The sequence below is a fragment of the Microtus pennsylvanicus genome, chromosome 5 (genome assembly GCF_037038515.1).
Source record: "Microtus pennsylvanicus isolate mMicPen1 chromosome 5, mMicPen1.hap1, whole genome shotgun sequence".
Classification (NCBI taxonomy): domain Eukaryota; kingdom Metazoa; phylum Chordata; class Mammalia; order Rodentia; family Cricetidae; genus Microtus; species Microtus pennsylvanicus.
Window position 1 is genome coordinate 67,817,206 of NC_134583.1, and position 13,734 is coordinate 67,830,939.

The window sequence follows — 13,734 nt, forward strand, 5'->3', positions numbered from 1 at the left end:
TATGGTCACCCACCCTTGGTAGAGTAAGACTTCTCTAATGGCTGGCTTGGCTGCCTTGCTTTTCTGGTTTTTGGCTTGAACCCCAATTTCTGTCTCTGGGGTTGTCTCTTTATTGTTCACGTTACAGTTGTTCTTTCTTATAAACATGCTTCTTATAAACATCATGTTCTTGGTGTGAAAATAATTGATAAGCTCTACTTGTAGAAGCTTTTTTTGTTTTTATTAGATTTTGGTTTTTCAGGACAGGATTTCTCTGCATAGCCCTGTTTGTCCTGGAACTCATTCTGTAGACCAAGCTGGCTTTGAACTTGGAGATCCACCTGCCTCTGCCTCCCAAGTGCTAGGATTAAAAGCATTCACTACCACCCCATCACTGCCCTGCTAAAAGTTCATTTTGACAACTGTAATTAAATCCTGAAAGTTGAATAAATTAGAGTGACCTAAAAAGGAAGAAAAGGATACTTTAGAGATACTTCAGACATACAGAAGGAGTAGGGGAAAGTGTGTGCTTGTTTGGTTGTGTCTTAGGGTAGTGTGGGTTCAGTAGGAGAGGTCAAATGAATCTGTAGTTTTAGTACCAACTTTCTGTAGCTAAAAGTGGGGACTGAGGACCCCCCCCCAATTTCTAGATGTCTGTATTAAGATTCTTACAAAGGTTTTAAATTGGATCATCTTTGTTTAAAAAAAAATACCAAATTGGTTTCATTAAAATTTGTGATCACAGCCTATCAAGTAGAAGGTAGTTTGGTGAGCATTTACCATTGTGAGTTGGATGTGGATGATCATAAGGGTTGCTTATACACTCAGGCTTAGGTTGTAGGTTTGTTTTTTTTTTTAAAAAAAAAGGTTTTGAACCCCGTCTTTGCCACTTCCTACTGTGAACCTTGGTAATTTATTTCTTCAGATCCAGTTTCCCACAAGTACTAAATGAACAGTCCTTTGCAGGGTTATTAGGGAAATGCCTTACAGGAAAGCAGTTGGCACGTAGAACAGCCATTATTTCCCTGTTAGGTTTTATAGAGAACCAGTAGGATGCAGCTTAGAGGTGCCTGGTTGAGTCAACTGAGAAGTCTGATGCTCTGCCATCTACAAGCTGGAGGCCCAAGAAAGCCCCAGTGGGTCCATTCTAAGCCCAAAGCCTGACAACTGCAGTTTGGATAATCACCACTTCTGGGACCATCCTCACAAGCACCCCCAGAAACAATGTTTTATTAACTGTAGTACGTCAGCGTAATCAGCCATTATGTCTTCTTATCTGGAACTCAAACCGAGGCCTTGGACAGGACCTCTCCCCCTCCCCCAAGACAGGGTTTCTCTATGTAGCCCTGGCTATCCTGTAACTCTGTAGACCAGGCTGGTCTCCAGCTCACAGAGATCCTGCTTATGACTACCTAATGCTGGGTTTAAAGGCACCTGCTGCCACCACCCGGCAGCCCTGTGTTCTCTTCAGTTGATGTCCTCTGTGACCAGAGTGACAGATGATCAAGTAGCAGTCTACAGGAGAGAAAATGGTTTTCCATGATTTCCTTTCCTGTGGAAAATGCTGGATTGCAGCAAAACTTGAACTTAAAGGAAGAGCTGGAATCTGCAGCCTGGTAACCAAACCCCAGTTTTACTGGTGTTCCTGAGTTACTGCCCTAACTTCTCACTTTCGGCCACAGAGAACTGTACCTTCGCTTCCCCCTTAACTCACCCTTCCACCCTGAACCTTCTTTCTGGTAGCTCTGTGGGGCATTTTCCTCTCCTTTTTTCTCACTCAGCAGGCAGCCTCTTTCCCACTAGTTCCTAAGGCTTTGGCAGCAGCCTGGAGGTTGGTTGTTCTTACATTTATCCCAGTCATCTCTATTATAAGCTCCTGATTCACTACATCCTATGATTCTAGATAATACAAGAATTTTTTTTTAAACCAACCATTTTTACAACCTACACTCTCCTGAGTGACCTGGAACTTGCTTTGTAGACCAGGCTGGCCTCAAACACATAGAGATCTGCCTACCTCTTCCTCCAGAGTGCTGGAATTAAAGAAACTTGCCACAATGCCTAGCATAACTGGACTTGTTTTTCTCCCAAGATTTATTTATATGTATAAGTGTTTTACCTTCATGGATGTATGTGTATCATGTACATGTCTGGTACCCTCGGAAGCCAGAACAGGATGTCTGATCTCTTGGAATTAGTGTTACAGTTGTGAGCCATCATATGGGACTGGAACTGACCCAGTTCCTCTGCAAAAGCAGCAAATGCTCTTAACTGCTGAGCTATCTCTCTAGCCCCATAACTAGACTTTTTTTGTTTATTTATTATGTATACAATATTCTGTTTGTTTGTATGCCTGAAGGCCAGAAAAGGGCAGCAGACCCCATTACAGATGGTTGTGAGCCACCATGTGGTTGCTGGGAGCTGAACTCAGGACCTTTGGAAGAGCAGGCAATGCTCTTAACCTCTGAGCCATTTCTCCAGCCCAATAACTAGACTTTTTATACTTTTTGAAATTTGAATTTTGGGAATGGTCTGATTTGGACAGGGTCTCATTATTTAATAGCCCCAGCTAAGTCTTGTGTTCGAGTCACTCCTGCCCCGCCTCAGGTGTGTTGGAATTACACGCACACCATCATGGCTCGTTATTCTTTCTTTTTCTGGGGGGGAGGACATTACAGGGTCCCACTATGTCTAACTGTTCTGTAACTCAGTATGTAGACCAGGCTGGACTTGAACTCACAGAAATCTGCCTGTTCTTGCCTCCAAAGTGCTAGGTTAGGGTGTTTGCCAATATATCCAGCTCTTTTTCTTCTTTATATGAAAATGAATAGTTCTGTGGTGCTGCAAATTATGTGGTGTTGTAGGGGCTGGAGAGTTGGATCAGCTGTTAGAAACACTTGTTCTTACAGAGGACTGGGGTTCTGTTCCCAGAACTCACATGGCAGCTAACAACTGTCTTTAATTCCCATTCTAGGGACTCTGACACCTCGTCTGACCACCGAAGGCTCCTTTATGCATGTGATACACATACTCAAGCACACTTAAATTAACATTAAAAAATAATGTGCTGGGCATTGTGACATATGCCTTTAATCCCAGCACTCAGTAGGCAGAGACAGGTGGATCTCTGTAACTGGAGGCTGTGCTTTCATTTCCTGGCTGCCCAGTCCTGAGTCATAATCACGCAGAAACTTTTATTAAATACAGACTGTTTGGCCTATTAGCTCAGGTGTATTATTAACTGGCTCTTACAACTTAAATTAGCCCGTTTCTGTTATTCTGTATTTTACCATGAGACTCGTGACCTCACATCTTCTCCAGCAATTGCTCATGTCTCTCTTGACTCTGCCTTCTTTCTCTTTCTGACTCTGTTTGGATTTCCCACCTAGCTATATTCTGCCCTGCCATACGCCAAAGCATTCTTTATTAACCAGTGGTAATAAAACCTATTCACAGCATACAGAGGGATAATCCCACATCACATCTCTGAGTTTGAGATCTTCTACAGAGCAAGTTCCAAGATAGCCAGGGCTACACAGAGAAATCCTGTCTTGAAAAACAAACAAAAAAATAGTGTCATAAATGTGGAGGAAAGTAGATTATCATGCAGACCTTGTTAAAGTCATGTCTCCAAGACTCATGTTTGTAGAAAAAAGAAGTTGTGCTTCCTAAATATTTAAGACATGTGCTTCCAAGAGCACAGTTCAGTAATAAAAAGAGAAATAACTGAATTTATTAATGGAAAAGGGGCAGTTTGCCAAAAGAAGATAATACAAATTATCACTATTCACATGGATAGATATCTGTTATCATTAGCCACCAGGGATGTGCAAATCAAAGCAACCAGGGCCAGAGAGTAGTTAGGTGATAGAGCACTTGCCCAGTATGTGCAAAGCCCTGAGTCGTCACCGAGTCCCCATGCTGCACAAAGACAGGTACAGCAGTGAGATGCCGTGTCGGACTCACTAGGATGACCATAGCAAAAGGACAGCCGTGTATGCTGGCACAGATGCGACATTCTAGAATCTCATTGCTGGTAGTAAAGTGGCCTACCCACTGTGAAAATAATCTAAATCCATAGGATTCAATAATTCCATTCCTGTGAATAGACCTAGAGAATGAAAATATATGTCAACACAAACCTTGTGTAAGCTGTGTCATGTGCACGTGGTAATACTGACTCCTTGGGTGCTGAGCTAGGGGGGTTACTTCATCTCAAAGGTTTAAGGTCCACAAACATAATAAAGATCTTATCTGAGAAGACAGGCTGGGTGGGTGTCACATTTGTAATCCCAGCACTTGGAAGGCTGAGGTGGAGCTGTGCGTTTAAGTCCATTTTGGCTTCGTAGTGTGGCACATGTTTTGGGGTCCCTTAGGTCTTGTCTCCTTGAAGGATGAATTCAATCTCTGTCCTTACTTGAGCAAACTAACACATCTCTTGGCACATGGTATGCATACTGATCTAGCAAATGCCTTTTTATCAGTCCTGTCCATAAGCAATTTGCTTTCAGTTGGCAAGGCCAGCAGTATCTCAGCAGTTTTACCTCAGAGATTTATTTCCAGCCCATTATCATAACTTAGAGGGGCTCTTGCTCATCTGTTCCTTCTCCAACTTATTACATTAATGCACTATATTGATGACATTTGCTGATTAGAACAGGCAAAAGCAACCACTTAGAACTCATTGGTAACCCATATGTGCAATCAGAGGATGGGAAATAAATCTAACCAAAACTCAAGGGCCTTCCACCTTAGTGAAATTCTTAGGAGTCCAATGGTGTGAGGCATGCAGACATTCCTTCCAAGGTAAAGGGTAAGTTACTGCACCTGGCCCTTCCTGTCACCAGGGAAACAGCACAGTGTTTAGTGGGCTGTTTGGATTCTGGAGACAGCACATTCCCCACTTGAGAGTGTGACTTTGGCCCATATACCAAGTGACTTGGAAAGCTGCTAGCCTTGTGTGGGGCCTGGAACAGTCAATCAAAAGGCAGTTTAAGCAGAAGTTTATTTAGCAAAGGCGAACTTTGTTGTGTGATGTTTTATTCTTTTTTATTTTTGAGGGGCCTACCACCTGGTTCCCAAATAAATCACACATAGAGGCTTATTCTTAGTTATGAATGCCTGGCCTTCGCTTGGCTTGTTTCTAGCCAGCTTTTCTGAACTTGTATTATCCTGTCTACCTTTTGGCTCTGGGATTTTCCCAGAAAAGAAAAGTTTTAAAGCCGGGCGGTGGAGGCACACACCTTAAATCCCAGCACTTGGGAGGCAGAGGCAGGCATCTGGATCTCTGTGAGTTCAAGGCCAGCCTGGTTTACAAGAGCTAGTTTCAGGACAGGCCCCAAAACTACAGAGAGACCTTATCTCGAAAAACAAAAACAAACAAAAAAACAACAAAAAAAAGTTATATCTGATCAAATGAAAAGCATTTGTTAGTTTTATAAATTAGTTTATATTGAATGATCACACTGTTTGATGAACTATCACTTCTTGTAAAAGAGGTCTCTCTTGTTTGAATCTAATCTTTATAATATTTGCTTTATAGTTTCTTCTGAAATTTTTGTTTTCTAAAGCTGTTTTATCAGTATCATTCTTTTACAATAGGCATTAGGTCCTTTAATTGCTCTGGGGAGAAGCTTCCCCCATGATGACAGAAAATGTTTGAACCAAATTTGACATGGGGGCCCCCAAGGTGTTTCCTGATGGCAAAGGGTTGCCCTGTCTGTCTCTTGTTGGTCTACATTGGTTCGGTGTTGGACTTTGCTGTGCCGTCTGCATACTCAGAGGCAAGAGCCTTCTGTTTCCATTATTCCTAGAAGAAACATTGTTTCTAGGAAAGCCCTGCCTACAATCCCTTTCCAAGTGACCTTGTTTACCACAAATAAAACACCTAACATCTTGATTTTTCTTCGAGTTTCTGGAAATCACCTGTCCTATCTAATTATCATCATGGTTATTATATTCAATATTGCTTTATCTTGGATCTAGTCCTTTATGAGTGCTGATCTTGCCTTTAAAGCCTAATTATCCTTTTGCATTGTGAATTAGCATTTTCAAAAGCCCAAGATTCACTTAGTATTTGTCTAGTGTCTGGATTTGGTATCATCATATTTGCAGCTGAAGTCAGTCTTTGTAAAAAAAAAAAAAATCAGTGAGGGTTTCTTTTGGGCCTTATATAACTATAGTATATGACTCAGTTCTCTTTCTGACTTCTTCAATTCTGTCTCAAGCATTCACAGCTGCTGCACGGCATAGAGCCCAGGTGTGGTCATCATATGGAGCCTGTCTTTGTGCATCAGGATAATCATCCTCTCCAAGAAGTTGGTCTTGGGAAACTTCAGTACCTCTAGCCCTACTTCGTTGTTCAATGATTCTAGCCTCATCTTTCCACCAGGTCCTCCACTGCAATTGAGGACCAGGTTCCAATACTGCTGTAACCAAGTCTTTCCAGTCTTATGGGATAATTCTATTACTAATTGACCATTAATTTAACATCTGATTCACAAAAGGTGAATGCATACCATATGAGACTATCACTTCTTTAAATGACCTCAAATCTAACAGTTCCACAGGAATCCCATCAGCTCTTACCTAGCTTTGGGGATATCTGTCATTTGGAAGTTGTTCCTGTAAGGCTACTAGATAAAGGTTGGTTGGTTGATAACCTTGGGCTGTTCCTCTCTGATTTTATAATGTAATGGTGAGGTTGGTTCTCCTTTAATTCCTCTGTCTTTATCTGTTTTAGTAAGCTTTTCTAAGGCTTGTAACTTATCAGTCAAAATGGCATTATTTTCTCTAGTAACTATTTCTAAGGCCTGTATCTTGGCATTCATCAACTAACCTTGTTTTATGGATAAAACAAGAATTACCAAACCAATAATGTATAATTAATATTGTATAAATCCCAGCGAAATTAATTATCCCCTCATTAGTTGTTCCATTTTTAAACCATCCACTGTGGAATCATACAAAGGCCTAACTCCCTCCATAATAATAGTGTTTTTCATTTTTTAAAATAATTTGTTTTCATTTTATGTGCATTGGTGTTTTGCCTGTGTGTCTGTCTGTCTGTCTGTGTGAGGACGACAGATCTTTGACAGTTATGAGCTGCCATGTGGATGCTGGGTATCAAACCCAGGTCCTCTGGAAAAGCAGTCAGTGCTATTAACTGCTGAGCCATCTTTCCAGCCCCCATGTTTTCCATTTTCCTAATGTGGGGAATAAACTATTTTTTTTAACTAATTCCCCCCTTTAAGGATTCCCAGTTGTCCCACGAGGTCTGCTAGTGATTACAGCGCAGTGTGAGGCTGGCTGCTGCTGCACAGCACATCTGCGTAGAGAGCGCAGTCGTGCACAGCCTGGCTGAGGACAGCTGCAGCTGCGAGCGCTACCTGGTGCCGGATGAGGTCAGTCTTATTAATTTATCAATAAAAAATGGGAGTCAGCCAGGGGGTGCACACCTTTAATTCCAGCACTCAGGCAGGCAAATCTATGTGAGTTCAAGGCCAGTCTGGTCCACAGAGTGAGTTGCAGGACAGGCTCTAAAGCTACACAGAGAAATCCTGTCTAAAAAAAAAAAACAAAAAAAAACCTTAAAGAAAAGGAAAGAAAGAAAGAAAAAGTCACATATTGGGGTAAAAACATGAAAGTTCAGAGAAGCCCGTGAGCCACCGTAGTCACTTCTGATTCTGCCATACCTCCATCCAAAAGGGGACTGAGATCTTCTTGCAGCCCCACCTTAAAACTTCCTGTTTCTCCTATGTACAGTTCTCCAGACATCTGTCATTAACTAGTGACTAGTTCTGCCCCCTGACCCTAAGCAAACTTTATTTATCAGATCACAAACAAAATATCACACAACATTGGGCCCATTTTTCTGGTATGTCAATGGGAATTATAGATAGCCATTTTGTCCCCTATGTCAGGGAGTTCCCTTTTGACTTAGCATTTCAGTTTATTAAGGGCAGGGGTCAAGGGATAACAATGTATTTTCTTTCTGTAACTACTTCCAGCTGAAACTGGTGTGTTGTCCTCAGGGCCCAGGGAGGTTGGAAGGCTAGTCAGAGGCTGGGCAGTAGAGCATTCATCAGAAGCATGTGGTTATTTATCTAGCTCAGCTGTAGAGACAGGAAACAGTAACATTGCCCTGGTGGGGCCACCTCAGCTTCAGCAGGTCCAGGGCTCATAGTCGTTTGGAGCAGGTTGTAGTCAGCAGTTGATGCTTGGATGTGCCTGCCAGCCGAGTGGAGACCTGCTGAGACAAATAGAGACTAGGAGCAGAAGTTAAAATTTATGAACTTAAAGGAAATATGTTTATAGGCTTAATTAAGGAAGTCTACAAGAGCCTGGAATAAAGGATAACAAATATTTATTTGGGGGAAAACTCTCAATAAGAGTAGAGAGCCGCCGTGGTTCTATGCTCTGTGACACTGGGAGCTGCAAAAAGAACTCAGAGCACCAGCCAAGAGTGAGCACACTTTCTGTCTGCACTGTCAGTCCACACGTGGTACCTCAGACCTCACCCTCGGGGGCTGGTACCCAAAAGGCTATTGGCTGAGTGAATTCCCACAACACTTTCTCCTTTGTCTGAAAAAGGATTCTAAATGTAATCCAAAACTATATACAATAAGAACAAATATCAAGTATTGTCCAGGAGAAAAAAGGCAAAAACATACACAAAAATAGAACTACAACCAGATGAACAGCATCAAACAAAAAACACGTGCTGAATGTCCAGTCTAAGGTAGTTAGCAAATGACAGAGATGATTTCAATAGTTGTCCTATGCTGAGGCGTCTAATACTAAAAATGTCTTAACTAAGTTATGAGAGGAATGTAGCTATGGCCATCTAGTTTTCAACCCCATTGAAGACCTGAGAAGGAAATCAATATTACCTGAGTAAGCAGAAAGTGCAAGCAGGTGACTTCCAAAAAGTGTAAGAAATGACTGAGACAGCTGGCTAACTGAACAAACACCCAAAGCCTCTTTCGCAACGTTGGGGCAGCCAACTTTGGCTCAGGCCTAGGGTATCTGCCAAACCATTTTCAGAGGCAGGAAAATTTGAAACACTCTCTTACCCTGTCTTGACAGTCACTTTGCTTTTATCTTGCTTGTCCAGTCTGGACACCATGCATATTGTCGGTAGTCGAGGCAAGAGCAGTTCTTTACCCAAGGCCAGTTTTGCCAAGAAGACAAGCTCCAAGTGGAGTGTCTCCAATGCCCAACATTCTCTCAGGAATAGATCAGTGCTGCCAGGAGCAATTGTGTCTCACATCAACAGGAGCCTGTGTTATTTAAACGCCATATTCTACAGTTCTTTGAAGTGTTTGAAGATTACCTATCTATGTGGAGCACATCTTTGTGTATCTAGAGAACCTGACAAACATAACTAAAAATATGACAAACATGGGTGACTATTAACCTGTAATTTTTAAATTTTTTTGGAGCCTGTCCTGGAACTTGCTCTTGCAGACCAGGCTGGCCTCGAGCTCACAGAGATCCATCTGCCTCTGCCTCCCAAGTGCTGGGATTAAAGGCATGTGCCTCCACCGCACAGCTTTATAACTTTTCTAAAAGTAAAAATTTTATCACAAAATTTATAAGATTATATATATCCAGGTGAAATCATTATAAGGCCTATCTTCTTTCTTGAAATTTTAGAGATTACTATAGGAAAAATTATTGACCACTTTAGAGAACTTAGACATTATTAATATTAAAACAAAGTTTGAATTTTGATAGACATTTGTCCAAGGAAAGATACCATAGAGACAAAAATAGGTATGGGGAGAAGTAGAATTTTTGAAAGCTTAGTTTTGATAACTTTGGTCCCGAGATTTTTATTTTCTTTCTGTCTCACACCAGACAGCTCTTCTGATGTAAGACAGAAACTCTGAATTTTTCTTTCAACAACATGTTTAGATTTAGAGAAGGAGAGAACCAAGTCCAACTTTGAATTTTAAGTGAGTCAAGACTACCACTATACTGAGAAGTAAGGAGATAAGTATGTTTAGGCAGTGAGATTTTACCCTGCAGAGAATATTAGTATCATAAGTCAGATTCTTGTCTACTTGGTGATTCTGTCTGGATAGCTATCTTTTCTTCTTTGGGTGTCTAGATGTCCAAGGTCTCTTGACTTCTTGAAGATGGGTATTTTCTGTTTTCCTGCAAAGGCAAGAACAGAATCCTGCCCCAACCTTTGTGAGGTTTCCTTACAGTTTGTAGGATTGTCACCTCAGTGGATTGTTGAAGGAGCTGCGGGCCGCTTCTCACCACTCAGCTCCCAGCCACTGGCTAGCTTTACCAGAAATAATTACACAGAAACTGTATTCTTTTAAACACTGCCTGGCCCATTAGTTCTAGCCTCTTATTGGCTAAGTCTCTCATCTTGCTTTAACCCATTTCTAATAATGTGTGTAGCCCACGAGGTGGCTTACCAGGGAAGATCTTAACCTGCGTCTGTGTAGGGTGGGAGAATCATGGCGACTGCCTGACTTGGCTTTCTTTCTCCCAGAATTCTGTTCTGTTTTCTCCACCTACCTAAGTTTCTGTCCTATCAAAGGCCAAGCAGTTTTTTTAAATTAATTAACCAATGAAACAACAGATAGAAAGATGACCCTCCTCCATCAGTGGATGAGCTATCATTTCTCTTTACTAAGAGATTTCTCCTTTTCCAACCAAATCTTGATTAATTTTGATGGTATCATAGCTTTTCTTCTCCTGTGGAAACGAGCAAAACCCCTTCCCCAATGTAGCACATCTCCTGGTTTCCATTCTGATGTCAACACATCCTTGAAGTACATGGGCTGATTTAATTCAGAAGTTTTTGTCTATTGTCCAATGTCTCTCTGCAGCTGTTGTTCCTTTCTCATTAGCATTAAGACAATTCAGGTTTAATAAGGCATTATGTAGTCTATCTTTGGGGGTCTTGGTTCCCCCCACCTGTTTATTAAGCATTTCCTTTAAGGTGTGATTAGATCTCTCAGTGTCCGCTTGTCCTGTAGGATTATGTGGTATACCTGTAATATGCTTTATGTTACAGTATTCAAAAACCTGTTTCATCTTGCCAGAGACATATGCTGGGGCACTGTCAGTTTTAATTTGTGCAGGTATACCCATGACAGTCATAACTTCTAACAGGTGTGTGATTACATCAGCCCTTTCAGAAATCAAAGAAGTTGCCCATTAAAATCCTGAAAATGTGCCTATTGTATGATGTACATATTTTAATCTTCCAAATCCTGAAAAATAAAGTACATCTATTTGCCAAATTTCATTTCTTTGCATACTTTTAGGGACACTTGCTGCAGGTAAAAGAGTGGCTATAGAAGGAGCAAGCAGGACAATTTTTTATAATTTCCATAACTTGATGCCTTTACTATTGACATATTTTTTATGAAATTCTGAGGCCTCCAGTACCCTTCCTGTCAATAACAGGTCAATTCTATTATTACTTTCTGCCAGAAGCCCTGGCAGACCCGTATGGAATCTTTTTATTCTTAGAGATTATTTGGAAGACATGTAGATTGCCTTCTAGGAGGGATGTTCTATCTGCTAGCTTGTCATGACTCTTTGACAAATTATGATTGCCAGTTTCAGTAGTATAAGTCCTTCCAGCTAATCTCTCGGTACCATTCTGTAAGGTTCATAACCCATTGACATGGGGTGAGTTTTGCCTGTCAAATTATGACTACCATTTTCAATGGTATGAATCCTTTCAGCTAACTTCTCATTATCAGTCTGTAAAGTCTGCATCACTTCCTTAAGTTTCTCATTGTTTGCTCTGTTATCAAGCCATTTCTTTAAGGATATAATATGAAGTATCAAACTAATAGCAGCTATCGCTAAAAAATGTATACACCCCAGGTATGTCATATACCACTTCTAGTATTCCATCCATAGTAGAAACTGTAATGTTTTTAAATTCCTGAATGGTGATAGTATCCGAATCATCTTGGGCGTGGTTTACAAATTGAAAAAAATAATTAATCTAATATTATTAAGTTATCAAATAACTTCTCTCTTGAAATCCTCAGAAAACTGTCGTGGGTGTAATAATCCTGATTGACCAGTAGGTGGAGCTGGTTTTCGGTCGGCTGGTTCAGTTGGCTGCTGAGAGTGTAAGGTGTAATAACGATGTTGGCCAACAGGTGTCGCAGTTGCACTGCCAAAAGTTCCGGCCTTACTTACCCATATGTTGCCAAACCTATGGATTTCTTTTTCTTTTTTCTTTTTTCTTGGTTTTTCGAGACAGGGTTTCTATGTGGTTTTGGAGCCTGTCCTGGAACTAGCTCTTGTAGACCAGGCTGGTCTCGAACTCACAGAGATCCGCCTGCCTCTGCCTCCCGAGTGCTGGGACTAAAGGCGTGCGCCACCACCGCCCGGCCAAACCTATGGATTTCTAAGCAAAAACTAAAACCCAAACTGAACAGATTTTTGTTAAAGACAAAGGGGAAAAAAGCAGCACCCACCATGCGCTGAAGGACTGCCAGACGCTGTTCAGGACAGCCATGTAGTGGGGGTGGGGGTGGAGCCCCTGAGCTGTGCAGGTGCGGACAGCCAGCAGAGCCGAGCTGAGCTGCGGGGTGATGGGTGGATGGAGGGGAGGAATCTAAGCCAGGCAGAGGAAGCTGGGAGCACTAGTTTTTCTCTCAAACCTAGGTGGCTAAGTTTGGGTTCTGGCCATGCTGGGCGCAAAAATGTAGGCTTGATTAAGGAAATCCACAGTGCCCGGAATAAAGGATAACATATTTATTTGAGGAAACTCATGATAAGGGTACAGAGCCGCTGTGATCGTCTGCTCTACGGGCAGTGAAAGCTGCGAATGAAACTCAGAGCACCAGCCAAGAGAGCGAGCACGCTTCACGTCTGCGCTCATCAGTCCACACGTAGTACCTCAGACCTCGCCCTCATGGGTGCTACCCAAAAGGCTATTGGCTGAATAAATTTCCACAACAGATGTTGTTACATTTGGAACTTTCAGGCCCATAGTCCTAGTAAGGATAGAATTAGGGTCCCCCGAGGAACAGCCAGTGCTCTTAACTGCTGAGCCATCTCTCCAGCCCTAACATAGATTCCTGGTCTCTGTGTTCTGTTTCATTAGTCTAGATGTTTTTCCCTAGTGCTATTATGCGATCTCAGTTACCATTTGGGTACCTGTCCTGTTTTGTGTGTGTGTGTGTATGTGTGTGGTTTTTTTTTTTATCAACTTGATACAAGCTAGGGTCATCTGGGAATAAGAAAACTCAATTGAGAAAATACTTCCATAATATTAGCCTGTGGGCAAACCTGTAGAGCATTTTCTTAGTGATTAATGTAGGAGGGCCCAGCCCATTATGGGTAGTGCCAGGCCTGGGCGGATAGCTCTGGATTGTATAAGAAGCAGGCTGAGCAAGCCATGGGAACCAAGCTAGTAAGCATCATTCCTCCATGGCCTCAGCTTCAGTTCCTGCCTTTAAGTTCCTGGTCTGTTATTTAAAGTAGAGTGTGGCGGTGCTTGGCTATCACTCTGGCCACTCTGAAGGCAAAGACAAAAGCTTTCAAGTTTAAGGCCAACAATCACTTGCTACATCACTCCAGTCTCTGCCTCTGTGGTTATTTTCCTTTTGAGTGTGTTTGTCTCTGATAAGGACACAGTCACTCCAGGTTAAGGTCTTGTCTTACTTCTGACTTCCATCTGCAAAGACCCAGTTTTCAAATACAACCTTAACATGCGCCAAGGGTTAGGACTTCACGCTTCAGAAATACAGCTCAACCCCC

General features: G+C 41.9%; 1 protein-coding gene across 5 annotated transcripts in view; it reads left to right on the forward strand.

Moving 5' to 3' along the window:
* Sgf29 (SAGA complex associated factor 29) overlaps positions 1 to 13,734 on the forward strand; it is a 38,857-nt gene that overhangs the window by 5,855 nt on the left and 19,268 nt on the right. The window lies entirely within an intron of this gene.